Raw genomic sequence first — 23,365 nt, 5'->3', positions numbered from 1 at the left:
AAACACACTTACACCAAGTAACACAGACACACACTGACACCCAGTAACACAAACAAACACACTGACACCAAGTAACACAGACACACACTTACACCAATTAACAAAGACATACACTGAGACCCATTAACAAAGACATACACTGACACCCAGTAACACAGACACACACTTACACCAAGTAACAACGACATACACTGTTACCCAGTAACACAGACAGACACTTACACCAAGTAACACAGACATACACTGACACCAAGTAACACAGACACACAATGACAACCAGTAACAAAGACATACACTTACACCAAGTCACAAAGACATACACTGATACCCAATAACAGAGACTCAAAAACATACACTGATACCCAGTACACAGACACACACTAACACCAAGTAACACAGACATACACTGACACCAAGTAACAAAGACATACACTGATACCCAGTAACACAGACACACACTTACACCAAGTAACAAAGACAGATACTGATACCCAGTAACACAGACACACACTTACACCAATTAACAAAGACATACACTGAGACCCATTAACAAAGACATACACTGACACCCAGTAACACAGACACACACTTACACCAAGTCACACAGACATACACTGACACCAAGTAACAAAGACATACACTGACACCAAGTAACAAAGACATACACTGACACCCAGTAACAAAGACATACATTGACACCCAGTAACACAGACACACACGGACACCCAGTAACACAAACAAACACACTGACACCAAGTAACACAGACATACACTGACACCCAGTAACACAAACAAACACACTTACAACAAGTAACACAGACACACACTGACACCCAGTAACACAAACAAACACACTGACACCAAGTAACACAGACATACACTGACAACAAGTAACAAAGACATACACTGAATCCCAGTAACAAAGACATACATTGACACCCAGTAACACAGGCACACACTGAGGGGCGGGGGGGGGCTCATTGGCGCAGTGGTTAAAGTCGCAGCCTCACAGCTCCAGGGACCCGGGTTCGATTCTGGGTACTGCCTGTGCGGAGTTTGCAGGTTCTCCCTGTGTCTGCGTGGTTTTCCTCCGGGTGCTCCGAGTTCCTCCCACATGCCAAAGACTTGCAGGTTGATAGGTTAATTGGCCATCATAAATTGCCCCTAGTATAGGTAGGTGGTAGGGAAATATATCGGGACAGGTGGGGATGTGATAGGAATAAGGGATCAGTGTAGGATTAGTATAAATGTGTGGTTGATGGTATTAGTAGAAATGGGTGGTTGATGGTCGGCACAGACTCGCTCTGCCGAAGGGCCTCTTCAAGTGCTGTATCTCTAAACTAAACTAAATACTGACACCTAGTGTCACAGATACACACTGACACCCAATAACACAGACACACACTTAAACCAAGTAACAAAGACTCAACGGACACCAAGTAACAAAGACACATACTGACACCAAGTAACACAGACACACACTGGCACCCAGTAACACAGACACACACTTAAACCATGTAACACAGACATACACTGACACCAAGTCACAAAGACACACGCTTAAACCAAGTAACACAGACATACACTGACACCAAGTAACAAAGACATACACTTACACCAAGTATTTTGACACACACTGACACCAAGTAACAAAGACATACACTGATACCCAGTAACACAGACACACACATACACCAAGTAACAAAGACATACACTGACACCAAGTCACAAAGACACACACTGACACCCAGTAACAAAGACATACACTGACAGCAAGTCACAAAGACATACACTGACACCCAGTAACACAGACACACACTGACACCAAGTAACAAAGACATACACTGATAGCCAGTAACACAGACACACACTTACACCAAGTAACAAAGACATACACTGACACCAAGTCACAAAGACACACACTGACACCCAGTAACACAGACACACACTGACACCAAGTAACAGAGACATACACTGACACCAAGTAACAAAGACATACACTGGTACCCAGTAACACAGACACACACTTACACCAAGTAACAAAGACAGACACTGATACCCAGTAACAAAGACATACATTGACACCCAGTAACAAAGACATACACTTACACCAAGTAACAAAGACACACACTTACACCAAGTAAAACAGACATACACTGGCACTAAGTAACAATGACAGACAATTACACCAAGTAACAAAGACACACACTGGCACCCAGTAACACAGACACACACTTAAACCATGTAACACAGACATACACTGACACCAAGTAACAAAGACATACACTGCTACCCAGTAACACAGGCACACGCTTACACCAAGTAACACAGACATACACTGACACCAAGTAACAAAGACATACACTTACACCAAGTAACAAAGACACACACTTACGCAAAGTAAAACAGACAGACACTGACACGAAGTAACAATGACAGACAATTACACCAAGTAACAAAGACATACACTGATACCCAGTAACACAGACACACACTTACACCAAGTAACAAAGACATACGCTGACACCAAGTCACAAAGACAAACACTGACACCCAGTAACAAAGACATACACTGACACCAAGTCACAAAGACATACACTGATAACCAGTAACACAGACACACACTTACACCAAGTAACACAGACATACACTGACACCAAGTAACAAAGACATACACTGATACCCAGTAACACAGACACTCACTTACACCAAGTAACAAAGACATACACTGACACCAAGTAACAAAGACATAAACTGACATCCAGTAACACAGACACACACGGACACCAAGTAACAAAGACAGACACTGATACCCAGTAACACAGATACACACTTACACCAAGTAACAAAGACGTACACTGACACCAAGTAACAAAGACATAAACTGACATCCAGTAACACAGACACACACTGACACACAGTAACACAGACACACACTTACACCAAGTAACAATGACATGCACTTACAGCAAGTAACAAAGACATACACTGATACCCAGTAACACAGACACACACGAACACCAAGTAAAAATGACATACACTGTTACCCAGTAACACAGACACACACTTACACCAAGAAACACAGACATACACAGACACCAAGTAACACAGACACACAACGACAACCAGTAACAAAGACATACACTTACACCAAGTAACAAAGACATACACTGACACCAAGTAACAAAGACATACACTGACACCAAGTAACAAAGACAGACAATTACACCAAGTAACAAAGGCATACACTTACACCAAGTATTTTGACAAACACTGACACCAAGTTAGAAAGACATACACTGATACCCAGTGACACAGACACACACTCACACCATGTAACAAAGACATACACTGACACCAAGTCACAAAGACATACATTGATACCAAGTCACAAAGACATACACTGATACCCAGTAACATAGACAAACAATGACACCAAGTAACAAAGACATACACTGGCACCAAGTAACAAAGGCATACACTTACACCAAGTATTTTGACATACACTGACACCAAGTAACAAAGACATACACTGATACCCCGTAACTCAGACACACACTCACACCAAGTAACAAAGACATGCACTGATACCCAGTAACACAGACACACACTTACACCAAGTAACACAGACATACATTGATACCAAGTAACAAAGACATACACTGATACCCAGTAACACAGACACACACTTACACCAAGTCACAAAGACATACACTTACACCCAGTAACAAAGACATACACTGACACCAAGTCACAATGACATACACTGATACCCAGTAACAAAGACATACACTGACACCAAGTCACAATGACATACACTGATACCCAGTAACACAGACATACACTTACACCAAGTAACAAAGACATACACTGCCACCAAGTCACAAAGACACACACTGACACCCAGTAACAAAGACATACACTGACACCAAGTCACAATGACATACACTGATACCCAGTAACACAGACACACACTTACACCAATTAACAAAGACATACACTGAGACCCAGTAACAAAGACATACACTGACAACCAGTAACACAGACACACACGGACACCAAATAACAAAGACACACACTTACACCAAGTAACACAGACTCACACTGACACCCAGTAACACAGACACAAACTTACACCAAGTAACACAGACATACACTGACACCAACTAACAAAGACATACACTGATACCCAGTAACACAGGCACACACTTACACCTAGTAACACAGACATACACTGACACCAAGTAACAAAGACATACACTGACACCAAGTAACAAAGACATACACTTACACCAAGTAACAAAGACACACACTTACACCAAGTAACACAGACATACACTGACACCAAGTAAGAAAGACAGACAATTATACCCAGTAACACAGACACACACTTACACCTAGTAACAAAGACATACACTGACACCAAATAACAAAGACACACACTTACACCAAGTAACACAGACTCACACTGACACAGACACACACTGACACCAAGTAACAAAGACATACACTGACAACAAATAACAAAGACATACACTGACACCAAGTAACAAAGTCACACACTTACACCAAGTAACAGAGACAGACACTGATACCCAGTAACACAGGCACACACTTACACCAATTAACAAAGACTTACACTGATACCCAGTAACACAGACACACACATACACCAAGTAACACAGACATACATTGATACCAAGTCACAAAGACATACACTGATACCCAGTAACACAGACACATACTTACACCAAGTAACAAAGACTTACACTTACACCACGTATTTTGACATACACTGACACCAAGTAACAAAGACATACACTGATACCAAGTAACACAGACATACACTTACACGAAGTAACAAAGACATACACTGACACCAAGTCACAAAGACACACACTGACACCTAGTAACAAATACATACACTGACACCAAGTCACAAAGACATACACTGATACCCAGTAACACAGACACACACTTACACCAAGTAACACAGACATACACTGTCAACAAGTAACAAAGACATACCCTGATACCCAGTAACACAGACACACACTTACACCAAGTAACAAAGACAGACACTGATACCCAGTAACACAGACACACACTTACACCAATTAACAAAGACATACACTGAGACCCAGTAACAAAGACATACACTGACACCCAGTATCACAGACACCAAATAACAAAGACACACACTTACACCAAGTAACACAGACTCACACTGACACCCAGTAACACAGACACACACTTACACTAAGTAACACAGACATACACTGACACCAAGTAACAAAGACATACACTGATACCCAGTAACAAAGACACACACTTACACCAAGTACCAAAGACAGACACTGATACCCAGTAACACAGATACACACTGACACCAATTAACAAAGACATACACTGAGACCCAGTAACAAAGACATACACTGACACCCAGTAACATTGACACACACGGACACCAAGTAACAAAGACACACACTTACACCAAGTAACACAGACTCACACTGTCACCCAGTTACACAGACACACACTTACACCAAGTAACAAAGACAGACAATTACACCAAGTAACAAAGACATACACTTACACCAAGTATTTTGACATACACTGACACCAAGTAACAAAGACATACACTGATACCCCGTAACTCAGACACACACTCACACCAAGTAACAAAGACATGCACTGATACCCAGTAACACAGACACACACTTACACCAAGTAACACAGACATACATTGATACCAAGTAACAAAGACATACACTGATACCCAGTAACACAGACACACACTTACACCAAGTCACAAAGACATACACTTACACCAAGTATTTTGACATACACTGACACCAAGTAACAAAGACATACACTGCCACCAAGTCACAAAGACACACACTGACACCCAGTAACAAAGACATACACTGACACCAAGTCACAATGACATACACTGATACCCAGTAACACAGACATACACTTACACCAAGTAACAAAGACATACACTGCCACCAAGTCACAAAGACACACACTGACACCCAGTAACAAAGACATACACTGACACCAAGTCACAATGACATACACTGATACCCAGTAACACAGACACACACTTACACCAATTAACAAAGACATACACTGAGACCCAGTAACAAAGACATACACTGACACCCAGTAACACAGACACACACGGACACCAAATAACAAAGACACACACTTACACCAAGTAACACAGACTCACACTGACACCCAGTAACACAGACACAAACTTACACCAAGTAACACAGACATACACTGACACCAAGTAACAAAGACATACACTGATACCCAGTAACACAGGCACACACTTACACCAAGTAACACAGACATACACTGACACCAAGTAACAAAGACATACACTGACACCAAGTAACAAAGACATACACTTACCACAAGTAACAAAGACACACACTTACACCAAGTAACACAGACATACACTGACACCAAGTAAGAAAGACAGACAATTATACCCAGTAACACAGACACACACTTACACCTAGTAACAAAGACATACACTGACACCAAATAACAAAGACACACACTTACACCAAGTCACACAGACTCACACTGACACAGACACACACTGACACCAAGTAACAAAGACATACACTGACAACAAATAACAAAGACATACACTGACACCAAGTAACAAAGTCACACACTTACACCAAGTAACAGAGACAGACACTGATACCCAGTAACACAGGCACACACTTACACCAATTAACAAAGACTTACACTGATACCCAGTAACACAGACACACACTTACACCAAGTAACACAGACATACATTGATACCAAGTCACAAAGACATACACTGATACCCAGTAACACAGACACATACTTACACCAAGTAACAAAGACTTACACTTACACCACGTATTTTGACATACACTGACACCAAGTAACAAAGACATACACTGATACCAAGTAACACAGACATACACTTACACGAAGTAACAAAGACATACACTGACACCAAGTCACAAAGACACACACTGACACCTAGTAACAAATACATACACTGACACCAAGTCACAAAGACATACACTGATACCCAGTAACACAGACACACACTTACACCAAGTAACACAGACATACACTGTCAACAAGTAACAAAGACATACCCTGATACCCAGTAACACAGACACACACTTACACCAAGTAACAAAGACAGACACTGATACCCAGTAACACAGACACACACTTACACCAATTAACAAAGACATACACTGACACCCAGTATCACAGACACCAAATAACAAAGACACACACTTACACCAAGTAACACAGACTCACACTGACACCCAGTAACACAGACACACACTTACACCAAGTAACACAGACATACACTGACACCAAGTAACAAAGACATACACTGATACCCAGTAACAAAGACACACACTTACACCAAGTACCAAAGACAGACACTGATACCCAGTAACACAGATACACACTGACACCAATTAACAAAGACATACACTGAGACCCAGTAACAAAGACATACACTGACACCCAGTAACACTGACACACACGGACACCAAGTAACAAAGACACACACTTACACCAAGTAACACAGACTCACACTGTCACCCAGTAACACAGACACACACTTACACCAAGTAACACAGACATACACTGACACCAAGTAACAAAGACATACACTGATACCCAGTAACACAGGCACACACGTACACCAAGTAACACAGACATGCACTGACACAAAGTAACAAAGACATACACTGACACCAAGTAACAAAGACATACACTGACACCAAGTAACAAAGACACACACTTACACCAAGTAACACAGACATACACTGACACCATGTAAGAAAGACAGACAATTACACCAAGTACCAAAGACATACACTTACACCAAGTATTTTGACATACACTGACACCAAGTAACAAAGATATACACTGATACCCAGTAACACAGACACACACTTCAACCTAGTAACAAAGACATACACTGACACCAAGTAACAAAGACATACACTTACACCAAGTAACAAAGACACACACTTACAGCAAGTAACACAGACATACACTGACACCAAGTAAGAAAGGCGGACAATTACACCAATTAACAAAGACATACACTTACACCAAGTATTTTGACATGCAGTGACACCAAGTAACAAAGACATACACTGATACCCAGTAACACAGACACACACTTACACCTAGTAACAAAGACATACACTGACACCAAATAACAAAGACACACACTTACACCAAGTAACAAAGACTCACACTGACACCCAGTAACACAGACACACACTTACACCAAGTAACAAAGACACACAATTACACGAAGTAACAAAGACAGACACATATACCCAGTAACACAGACACACACTTACACCAATTAACAAAGACTTACACTTGCACCAAGTATTTTGACATACACTGACACCAAGTAACAAAGACATACACTGATACCCAGTAACACAGACATACACTTACACCAAGTAACAAAGACATACACTGACACCAAGTCACAAAGACACACACTGACACCCAGTAACAAAGACATACACTGACACCAAGTCACAAAGACATACACTGATACCCAGTAACACAGACACACACTTACACCAAGTAACACAGACATACACTGACACCACGTAACAAAGACATACACTGATACCCAGTAACACAGACACTCACTTACACCAAGTAACAAAGACATACACTGACACCAAGTAAAAAAGACATAAACTGACATCCAGTAACACAGACACACACGGACACCAAGTAACAAAGACAGACACTGATACACAGTAACACAGACACACACTTACACCAAGTAACAAAGACGTACACTGACACCAAGTAACAAAGACATAAATTGACATCAAGTAACACAGACACACACTGACACACAGTAACACAGGCACACACTTACACCAAGTAACAAAGACAGACACTGATACCCAGTAACAAAGACATACATTGACACCCAGTAACAAAGACATACACTTACACCAAGTAACAAAGACACACACTTACACCAAGTAAAACAGACATACACTGGCACTAAGTAACAATGACAGACAATTACACCAAGTAACAAAGACACACACTGGCACCCAGTAACACAGACACACACTTAAACCATGTAACACAGACATACACTGACACCAAGTAACAAAGACATACACTGCTACCCAGTAACACAGGCACACGCTTACACCAAGTAACACAGACATACACTGACACCAAGTAACAAAGACATACACTTACACCAAGTAACAAAGACACACACTTACGCAAAGTAAAACAGACAGACACTGACACGAAGTAACAATGACAGACAATTACTCCAAGTAACAAAGACATACACTGATACCCAGTAACACAGACACACACTTCCACCAAGTAACAAAGACATACACTGACACCAAGTCACAAAGACAGACACTGACACCCAGTAACAAAGACATACACTGACACCAAGTCACAAAGACATACACTGATAACCAGTAACACAGACACACACTTACACCAAGTAACACAGACATACACTGACACCAAGTAACAAAGACATACACTGATACCCAGTAACACAGACACTCACTTACACCAAGTAACAAAGACATACACTGACACCAAGTAACAAAGACATAAACTGACATCCAGTAACACAGACACACACGGACACCAAGTAACAAAGACAGACACTGATACCCAGTAACACAGATACACACTTACACCAAGTAACAAAGACGTACACTGACACCAAGTAACAAAGACATAAACTGACATCCAGTAACACAGACACACACTGACACACAGTAACACAGGCACACACTTACACCAAGTAACAATGACATGCACTTACAGCAAGTAACAAAGACATACACTGATACCCAGTAACACAGACACACACTTACACCAAGTAAAAATGACATACACTGTTACCCAGTAACACAGACACACACTTACACCAAGAAACACAGACATACACAGACACCAAGTAACACAGACACACAATGACAACCAGTAACAAAGACATACACTTACACCAGGTAACAAAGACATACACTGACACCAAGTAACAAAGCCATACACTGACACCAAGTAACAAAGACAGTCAATTACACCAAGTAACAAAGGCATACACTTACACCAAGTATTTTGACAAACACTGACACCAAGTTAGAAAGACATACACTGATACCTAGTAACACAGACACACACTCACACCATGTAACAAAGACATACACTGACACCAAGTCACAAAGACATACATTGATACCAAGTCACAAAGACATACACTGATACCCAGTAACATAGACAAACAATGACACCAAGTAACAAAGACATACACTGGCACCAAGTAACAAAGGCATACACTTCCACCAAGTAACAAAGACATACACTGACACCAAGTAACAAAGACAGACAATTACACCAAGTAACAAAGACATACACTTACACCAAGTATTTTGACATACACTGACACCAAGTAACAAAGACATACACTGATACCCCGTAACTCAGACACACACTCACACCAAGTAACAAAGACATGCACTGATACCCAGTAACACAGACACACACTTACACCAAGTAACACAGACATACATTGATACCAAGTAACAAAGACATACACTGATACCCAGTAACACAGACACACACTTGCACCAAGTCACAAATACATACACTTACACCAAGTATTTTGACATACACTGACACCAAGTAACAAAGACATACACTGCCACCAAGTCACAAAGACACACACTGACACCCAGTAACAAAGACATACACTGACACCAAGTCACAATGACATACACTGATACCCAGTAACACAGACATACACTTACACCAAGTAACAAAGACATACACTGCCACGAAGTCACAAAGACACACACTGACACCCAGTAACAAAGACATGCACTGACACCAAGTCACAATGACATACACTGATACCCAGTAACACAGACACACACTTACACCAATTAACAAAGACATACACTGAGACCCAGTAACAAAGACATACACTGACACCCAGTAACACAGACACACACGGACACCAAATAACAAAGACACACACTTACACCAAGTAACACAGACTCACACTGACACCCAGTAACACAGACACAAAGTTACACCAAGTAACACAGACATACACTGACACCAAGTAACAAAGACATACACTGATACCCAGTAACACAGGCACACACTTACACCAAGTAACACAGACATACACTGACACCAAGTAACAAAGAAATACACTGAAACCAAGTAACAAAGACATACACTTACACCAAGTAACAAAGACACACACTTACACCAAGTAACACAGACATACACTGACACCAAGTAAGAAAGACAGACAATTATACCCAGTAACACAGACACACACTTACACCTAGTAACAAAGACATACACTGACACCAAATAACAAAGACACACACTTACACCAAGTAACACTGACTCACACTGACACCCAGTATCACAGACACACACTTACACCAAGTAACAAAGACATACACTGACACCAAGTCACAAAGACACACACTGACACCCAGTAACAAAGACATACACTGACAGCAAGTCACAAAGACATACACTGACACCCAGTAACACAGACACACACTGACACCAAGTAACAAAGACATACACTGATAGCCAGTAACACAGACACACACTTACACCAAGTAACAAAGACATACACTGACACCAAGTCACAAAGACACACACTGACACCCAGTAACACAGACACACACTGACACCAAGTAACACAGACATACACTGACACCAAGTAACAAAGACATACACTGGTACCCAGTAACACAGACACACACTTACACCAAGTAACAAAGACAGACAGTGATACCCAGTAACAAAGACATACATTGACACCCAGTAACAAAGACATACACTTACACCAAGTAACAAAGACACACACTTACACCAAGTAAAACAGACATACACTGGCACTAAGTAACAATGACAGACAATTACACCAAGTAACAAAGACACACACTGGCACCCAGTAACACAGACACACACTTAAACCATGTAACACAGACATACACTGACACCAAGTAACACAGACATACACTGACACCAAGTAACAAAGACATACACTTACACCAAGTAACAAAGACACACACTTACGCAAAGTAAAACAGACAGACACTGACACGAAGTAACAATGACAGACAATTACACCAAGTAACAAAGACATACACTGATACCCAGTAACACAGACACACACTTACACCAAGTAACAAAGACATACGCTGACACCAAGTCACAAAGCAGACACTGACACCCAGTAACAAAGACATACAGTGACACCAAGTCACAAAGACATACACTGATAACCAGTAACACAGACACACACTTACACCAAGTAACACAGACATACACTGACACCAAGTAACAAAGACATACACTGATACCCAGTAACACAGACACTCACTTACACCAAGTAACAAAGACATACACTGACACCAAGTAACAAAGACATAAACTGACATCCAGTAACATAGACACACACGGACACCAAGTAACAAAGACAGACACTGATACCCAGTAACACAGATACACACTTACACCAAGTAACAAAGACGTACACTGACACCAAGTAACAAAGACATAAACTGACATCCAGTAACACAGACACACACTGACACACAGTAACACAGACACACACTTACACCAAGTAACAATGACATGCACTTACAGCAAGTAACAAAGACATACACTGATACCCAGTAACACAGACACACACGAACACCAAGTAAAAATGACATACACTGTTACCCAGTAACACAGACACACACTTACACCAAGAAACACAGACATACACAGACACCAAGTAACACAGACACACAACGACAACCAGTAACAAAGACATACACTTACACCAAGTAACAAAGACATACACTGACACCAAGTAACAAAGACATACACTGACACCAAGTAACAAAGACAGACAATTACACCAAGTAACAAAGGCATACACTTACACCAAGTATTTTGACAAACACTGACACCAAGTTAGAAAGACATACACTGATACCCAGTCACACAGACACACACTCACACCATGTAACAAAGACATACACTGACACCAAGTCACAAAGACATACATTGATACCAAGTCACAAAGACATACACTTACACCAAGTAACAAAGACATACACTGACACCAAGTAACAAAGACAGACAATTACACCAAGTAACAAAGACATACACTTACACCAAGTATTTTGACATACACTGACACCAAGTAACAAAGACATACACTGATACCCCGTAACTCAGACACACACTCACACCAAGTAACAAAGACATGCACTGATACCCAGTAACACAGACACACACTTACACCAAGTAACACAGACATACATTGATACCAAGTAACAAAGACATACACTGATACCCAGTAACACAGACACACACTTACACCAATTCACAAAGACATACACTTACACCAAGTATTTTGACATACACTGACACCAAGTAACAAAGACATACACTGCCACCAAGTCACAAAGACACACACTGACACCCAGTAACAAAGACATACACTGACACCAAGTCACAATGACATACACTGATACCCAGTAACACAGACATACACTTACACCAAGTAACAAAGACATACACTGCCACCAAGTCACAAAGACACACACTGACACCCAGTAACAAAGACATACACTGACACCAAGTCACAATGACATACACTGATACCCAGTAACACAGACACACACTTACACCAATTAACAAAGACATACACTGAGACCCAGTAACAAAGACATACACTGACACCCAGTAACACAGACACACACGGACACCAAATAACAAAGACACACACTTACACCAAGTAACACAGACTCACACTGACACCCAGTAACACAGACACAAACTTACACCAAGTAACACAGACATACACTGACACCAAGTAACAAAGACATACACTGATACCCAGTAACACAGGCACACACTTACACCAAGTAACACAGACATACACTGACACCAAGTAACAAAGACATACACTGACACCAAGTAACAAAGACATACACTTACACCAAGTAACAAAGACACACACTTACACCAAGTAACACAGACATACACTGACACCAAGTAAGAAAGACAGACAATTATACCCAGTAACACAGACACACACTTACACCTAGTAACAAAGACATACACTGACACCAAATAACAAAGACACACACTTACACCAAGTAACACAGACTCACACTGACACAGACACACACTGACACCAAGTAACAAAGACATACACTGACAACAAATAACAAAGACATACACTGACACCAAGTAACAAAGTCACACACTTACACCAAGTAACAGAGACAGACACTGATACCCAGTAACACAGGCACACACTTACACCAATTAACAAAGACTTACACTGATACCCAGTAACACAGACACACACTTACACCAAGTAACACAGACATACATTGATACCAAGTCACAAAGACATACACTGATACCCAGTAACACAGACACATACTTACACCAAGTAACAAAGACTTACACTTACACCACGTATTTTGACATACACTGACACCAAGTAACAAAGACATACACTGATACCAAGTAACACAGACATACACTTACACGAAGTAACAAAGACATACACTGACACCAAGTCACAAAGACACACACTGACACCTAGTAACAAATACATACACTGACACCAAGTCACAAAGACATACACTGATACCCAGTAACACAGACACACACTTACACCAAGTAACACAGACATACACTGTCAACAAGTAACAAAGACATACCCTGATACCCAGTAACACAGACACACACTTACACCAAGTAACAAAGACAGACACTGATACCCAGTAACACAGACACACACTTACACCAATTAACAAAGACATACACTGAGACCCAGTAACAAAGACATACACTGACACCCAGTAACACAGACACCAAATAACAAAGACACACACTTAAACCAAGTAACACAGACTCACACTGACACCCAGTAACACAGACACACACTTACACCAAGTAACACAGACATACACTGACACCAAGTAACAAAGACATACACTGATACCCAGTAACAAAGACACACACTTACACCAAGTACCAAAGACAGACACTGATACCCAGTAACACAGATACACACTGACACCAATTAACAAAGACATACACTGAGACCCAGTAACAAAGACATACACTGACACCCAGTAACACTGACACACACGGACACCAAGTAACAAAGACACACACTTACACCAAGTAACACAGACTCACACTGTCACCCAGTAACACAGACACACACTTACACCAAGTAACACAGACATACACTGACACCAAGTAACAAAGACATACACTGATACCCAGTAACACAGGCACACACTTACACCAAGTAACACAGACATGCACTGACACAAAGTAACAAAGACATACACTGACACCAAGTAACAAAGACATACACTGACACCAAGTAACAAAGACACACACTTACACCAAGTAACAAAGACACACACTTACAGCAAGTAACACAGACATACACTGACACCAAGTAAGAAAGACGGACAATTACACCAATTAACAAAGACATACACTTACACCAAGTATTTTGACATACACTGACACCAAGTAACAAAGACATACACTGATACCCAGTAACACAGACACACACTTACACCTCGTAACAAAGACATACACTGACACCAAATAACAAAGACACACACTTCCACCAAGTAACACAGACTCACACTGACACCCAGTAACACAGACACACACTTACACCAAGTAACAAAGACACACAATTACACGAAGTAACAAAGACAGACACATATACCCAGTAACACAGACACACACTTACACCAATTAACAAAGACTTACACTTGCACCAAGTATTTTGACATACACTGACACCAAGTAACAAAGACATACACTGATACCCAGTAACACAGACATACACTTACACCAAGTAACAAAGACATACACTGACACCAAGTCACAAAGACACACACTGACACCCAGTAACAAAGACATACACTGACACCAAGTCACAAAGACATACACTGATACCCAGTAACACAGACACACACTTACACCAAGTAACACAGACATACACTGACACCACGTAACAAAGACATACACTGATACCCAGTAACACAGACACTCACTTACACCAAGTAACAAAGACATACACTGACACCAAGTAAAAAAGACATAAACTGACATCCAGTAACACAGACACACACGGACACCAAGTAACAAAGACAGACACTGATACCCAGTAACACAGACACACACCTACACCAAGTAACAAAGACGTACACTGACACCAAGTAACAAAGACATAAACTGACATCCAGTAACACAGACACACACTGACACACAGTAACACAGGCACACACTTACACCAAGTAACAAAGACAGACACTGATACCCAGTAACAAAGACATACATTGACACCCAGTAACAAAGACATACACTTACACCAAGTAACAAAGACACACACTTACACCAAGTAAAACAGACATACACTGGCACTAAGTAACAATGACAGACAATTACACCAAGTAACAAAGACACACACTGGCACCCAGTAACACAGACACACACTTAAACCATGTAACACAGACATACACTGACACCAAGTAACAAAGACATACACTGACACCAAGTAACAAAGACATACACTGCTACCCAGTAACACAGATACACACTTACACCAAGTAACAAAGACGTACACTGACACCAAGTAACAAAGACATAAACTGACATCCAGTAACACAGACACACACTGACACACAGTAACACAGGCACACACTTACACCAAGTAACAATGACATGCACTTACAGCAAGTAACAAAGACATACACTGATACCCAGTAACACAGACACACACTTACACCAAGTAAAAATGACATACACTGTTACCCAGTAACACAGACACACACTTACACCAAGAAACACAGACATACACAGACACCAAGTAACACAGACACACAATGACAACCAGTAACAAAGACATACACTTACACCAGGTAACAAAGACATACACTGACACCAAGTAACAAAGACATACACTGACACCAAGTAACAAAGACAGACAATTACACCAAGTAACAAAGGCATACACTCACACCAAGTATTTTGACAAACACTGACACCAAGTTAGAAAGACATACACTGATACCTAGTAACACAGACACACACTCACACCATGTAACAAAGACATACACTGACACCAAGTCACAAAGACATACATTGATACCAAGTCACAAAGACATACACTGATACCCAGTAACATAGACAAACAATGACACCAAGTAACAAAGACATACACTGGCACCAAGTAACAAAGGCATACACTTACACCAAGTAACAAAGACATACACTGACACCAAGTAACAAAGACAGACAATTACACCAAGTAACAAAGACATACACTTACACCAAGTATTTTGACATACACTGACACCAAGTAACAAAGACATACACTGATACCCCGTAACTCAGACACACACTCACACCAAGTAACAAAGACATGCACTGATACCCAGTAACACAGACACACACTTACACCATGTAACACAGACATACATTGATACCAAGTAACAAAGACATACACTGATACCCAGTAACACAGACACACACTTACACCAAGTCACAAATACATACACTTACACCAAGTATTTTGACATACACTGACACCAAGTAACAAAGACATACACTGCCACCAAGTCACAAAGACACACACTGACACCCAGTAACAAAGACATACACTGACACCAAGTCACAATGACATACACTGATACCCAGTAACACAGACATACACTTACACCAAGTAACAAAGACATACACTGCCACGAAGTCACAAAGACACACACTGACACCCAGTAACAAAGACATGCACTGACACCAAGTCACAATGACATACACTGATACCCAGTAACACAGACACACACTTACACCAATTAACAAAGACATACACTGAGACCCAGTAACAAAGACATACACTGACACCCAGTAACACAGACACACACGGACACCAAATAACAAAGACACACACTTACACCAAGTAACACAGACTCACACTGACACCCAGTAACGCAGACACAAACTTACACCAAGTAACACAGACATACACTGACACCAAGTAACAAAGACATACACTGATACCCAGTAACACAGGCACACACTTACACCAAGTAACACAGACATACACTGACACCAAGTAACAAAGACATACACTGACACCAAGTAACAAAGACATACACTTACACCAAGTAACAAAGACACACACGTACACCAAGTAACACAGACATACACTGACACCAAGTAAGAAAGACAGACAATTATACCCAGTAACACAGACACACACTTACACCTAGTAACAAAGACATACACTGACACCAAATAACAAAGACACACACTTACACCAAGTAACACTGACTCACACTGACACCCAGTAACACAGACACACACTTACACCAAGTAACAAAGACATACAATGACACCAAATAACAAAGACATACACTGACACCAAGTAACAAAGACACACACTTACACCAAGTAACAGAGACAGACCCTGATACCCAGTAACACAGACACACACTTACACCAATTAACAAAGACTTACACTGATACCCAGTAACACAGACACACACATACACCAAGTAACACAGACATACATTGATACCAAGTCACAAAGACATACACTGATACCCAGTAACACAGACACATACTTACACCAAGTAACAAAGACTTACACTTACACCAAGTATTTTGACATACACTGACACCAAGTAACAAAGCCATACACTGATACCAAGTAACACAGACATACACTTACACGAAGTAACAAAGACATACACTGACACCAAGTCACAAAGACACACACTGACACCTAGTAACAAATACATACACTGAAACCAAGTCACAAAGACATACACTGATACCCAGTAACACAGACACACACTTACACCAAGTAACACAGACATACACTGTCAACAAGTAACAAAGACATACCCTGATACCCAGTAACACAGACACACACTTACACCAAGTAACAAAGACAGACACTGATACCCAGTAACACAGACACACACTTACACCAATTAACAAAGACATACACTGAGACCCAGTAACAAAGACATACACTGACACCCAGTAACACAGACACCAAATAACAGAGACACACACTTACACCAAGTAACACAGACTCACACTGACACCCAGTAACACAGACACACACTTACACCAAGTAACACAGACATACACTGACACCAAGTAACAAAGACATACACTGATACCCAGTAACAAAGACACACACTTACACCAAGTACCAAAGACAGACACTGATACCCAGTAACACAGATACACACTGACACCAATTAACAAAGACATACACTGAGACCCAGTAACAAAGACATACACTGACACCCAGTAACACTGACACACACGGACACCAATTAACAAAGACACACACTTACACCAAGTAACACAGACTCACACTGTCACCCAGTAACACAGACACAGACTTACATCAAGTAACACAGACATACACTGACACCAAGTAACAAAGACATACACTGATACCCAGTAACACAGACACACACTTACACCAAGTAACACAGACATGCACTGACACAAAGTAACAAAGACATACACTGACACCAAGTAACAAAGACATACACTGACACCAAGTAACAAAGACACACACTTACACCAAGTAACACAGACATACACTGACACCAAGTAAGAAAGACAGACAATTACACCAAGTAACAAAGACATACACTTACACCAAGTATTTTGACATACACTGACACCAAGTAACAAAGATATACACTGATACCCAGTAACACAGACACACACTTCAACCTAGTAACAAAGACATACACTGACACCAAGTAACAAAGACATACACTGACACCAAGTAACAAAGACACACACTTACACCAAGTAACACAGACATACACTGACACCAAGTAAGATAGACAGACAATTACACCCAGTAACACAGACACACACTTACACCTAGTAACAAAGACATGCACTGACACCAAATAACAAAGACACACACTTACACCAAGTAACACAGACTCACACTGACACCCAGTAACACAGACACACACTTACACCAAGTAACAAAGACATACACTGACACCAAATAACAAAGACATACACTGACACCAAGTAACAAAGACACACACTTACACCAAGTAACAGAGACAGACACTGATACCCAGTAACACAGACACACACTTACACCAATTAACAAAGACTTACACTGATACCCAGTAACACAGACACACACTTACACCAAGTAACACAGACATACATTGATACCAAGTCACAAAGACATACACTGATACCCAGTAACACAGACACATACTTACACCAAGTAACAAAGACTTACACTTACACCACGTATTTTGACATACACTGACACCAAGTAACAAAGACATACACTGATACCAAGTAACACAGACATACACTTACACGAAGTAACAAAGACATACACTGACACCAAGTCACAAAGACACACAATGACACCTAGTAACAAATACATACACTGACACCAAGTCACAAAGACATACACTGATACCCAGTAACACAGACACACACTTACACCAAGTAACACAGACATACACTGTCAACAAGTAACAAAGACATACCCTGATACCCAGTAACACAGACTCACACTTACACCAAGTAACAAAGACAGACACTGATACCCAGTAACACAGACACACACTTACACCAATTAACAAAGACATACACTGAGACCCAGTAACAAAGACATACACTGACACCCAGTAACACAGACACCAAATAACAAAGACACACACTTACACCAAGTAACACAGACTCACACTGACACCCAGTAACACAGACACACACTTACACCAAGTAACACAGACATACACTGACACCAAGTAACAAAGACATACACTGATACCCAGTAACAAAGACACACACTTACACCAAGTACCAAAGACAGACACTGATACCCAGTAACACAGATACACACTGACACCAATTAACAAAGACATACACTGAGACCCAGTAACAAAGACATACACTGACACCCAGTAACACTGACACACACGGACACCAAGTAACAAAGACACACACTTACACCAAGTAACACAGACTCACACTGTCACCCAGTAACACAGACACACACTTACACCAAGTAACACAGACATACACTGACACCAAGTAACAAAGACATACACTGATACCCAGTAACACAGGCACACACTTACACCAAGTAACACAGACATGCACTGACACAAAGTAACAAAGACATACACTGACACCAAGTAACAAAGACATACACTGACACCAAGTAACAAAGACACACACTTACACCAAGTAACACAGACAATTACTGACACCATGTAAGAAAGACAGACAATTACACCAAGTAACAAAGACCTACACTTACACCAAGTATTTTGACATACACTGACACCAAGTAACAAAGATATACACTGATACCCAGTAACACAGACACACACTTCAACCTAGTAACAAAGACATACACTGACACCAAGTAACAAAGACATACACTTACACCAAGTAACAAAGACACACACTTACAGCAAGTAACACAGACATACACTGACACCATGTAAGAAAGACGGACAATTACACCAATTAACAAAGACATACACTTACACCAAGTATCAAAGACATACACTGAGACCCAGTAACAAAGACATACAATGACACCCAGTAACACAGACATACACGGATACCAAGTAAGACAGACATACACTTACACCAAGTAACAAAGACATACACTGTTACACAGTAACACAGACACACACCTACACCAAGTAACACAGACATGCACTGACACGAATTAACAAAGACATACACTGATACCCAGTAACACAGACACACACTTACACCAAGTCACAAAGACATACAGTGATACTCAGTAACACAGACACACACTTACACCAAGTAAGACAGACATACACTTACACCAAGTAACAAAGACATACACGGTTACACAGTAACACAGACACACACTTACACCAAGTAACACAGACATACACTGACACCAATTAACAAAGACATACACTTACACCAAGTAACAAAGACACACACTTCAACCTAGTAACAAAGACATACACTGACACCAAGTAACAAAGACATACACTTACATCAAGCAACAAAGACACACACTTACACCAAGTAACACAGACATACACTGACACCAAGTAAGAAAGACAGACAATTACACCAATTAACAAAGACATACACTTACACCAAGTATTTTGACATACACTGACACCAAGTAACAAAGACATACACTGATACCCAGTAACACAGACACACACTTACACCTAGTAACAAAGACATACACTGACAGCAAATAACAAAGACATACACTTACACCAAGTAACACAGACTCACACTGACACCCAGTAACACAGACACACACTTACACCAATTAACAAAGACTTACACTGATACCCAGTAACACAGACACACACTTACACCAAGTAACAAAGACTTACACTTACACCAAGTATTTTGACATACACTGACACCAAGTAACAAAGACATACACTGATACCCAGTAACACAGACATACACTTACACCAAGTAACAAAGACATACACTGACGCCAAGTCACAAAGACACACACTGACACCTAGTAACAAATACATACACTGACACCAAGTCACAAAGACATACACTGATACCCAGTAACACAGACACACACTTACACCAAGTAAGACAGACATACACTTACACCAAGTAACAAAGACATACACTGACACCAATAACAAAGACATACACTGATACCCAGTAACACAGACATACACGGACACCAAGTAAGACTGACATACACTTACACCAAGTAACAAAGACATACACTGTTACACAGTAACACAGACACACACTTACACCAAGTAACACAGACATGCACTGACACCAATTAACAAAGACATACACTGATACCCAGTAACACAGACACACACTTACACCAAGTCACAAAGACATACACTGATACTCAGTAACACAGACACACACTTACACCAAGTAAGACAGACATACACTTACACCAAGTAACAAAGACATACACTGACACCAATAACAAAGACATACACTGATACCCAGTAACACAGACATACACTTACACCAAGTAACAAAGACATACACTGACGCCAAGTCACAAAGACACACACTGACACCTAGTAACAAATACATACACTGACACCAAGTCACAAAGACATACACTGATACCCAGTAACACAGACACACACTTACACCAAGTAACACAGACATACACTGACAACAAGTAACAAAGACATAC

This window comes from Heterodontus francisci, chromosome 25, assembly GCF_036365525.1.
Source record: "Heterodontus francisci isolate sHetFra1 chromosome 25, sHetFra1.hap1, whole genome shotgun sequence".
NCBI classification, from domain to species: domain Eukaryota; kingdom Metazoa; phylum Chordata; class Chondrichthyes; order Heterodontiformes; family Heterodontidae; genus Heterodontus; species Heterodontus francisci.
The sequence above is the reverse complement of the archived record's forward strand: the minus strand, read 5'-3'. Positions refer to the sequence as shown.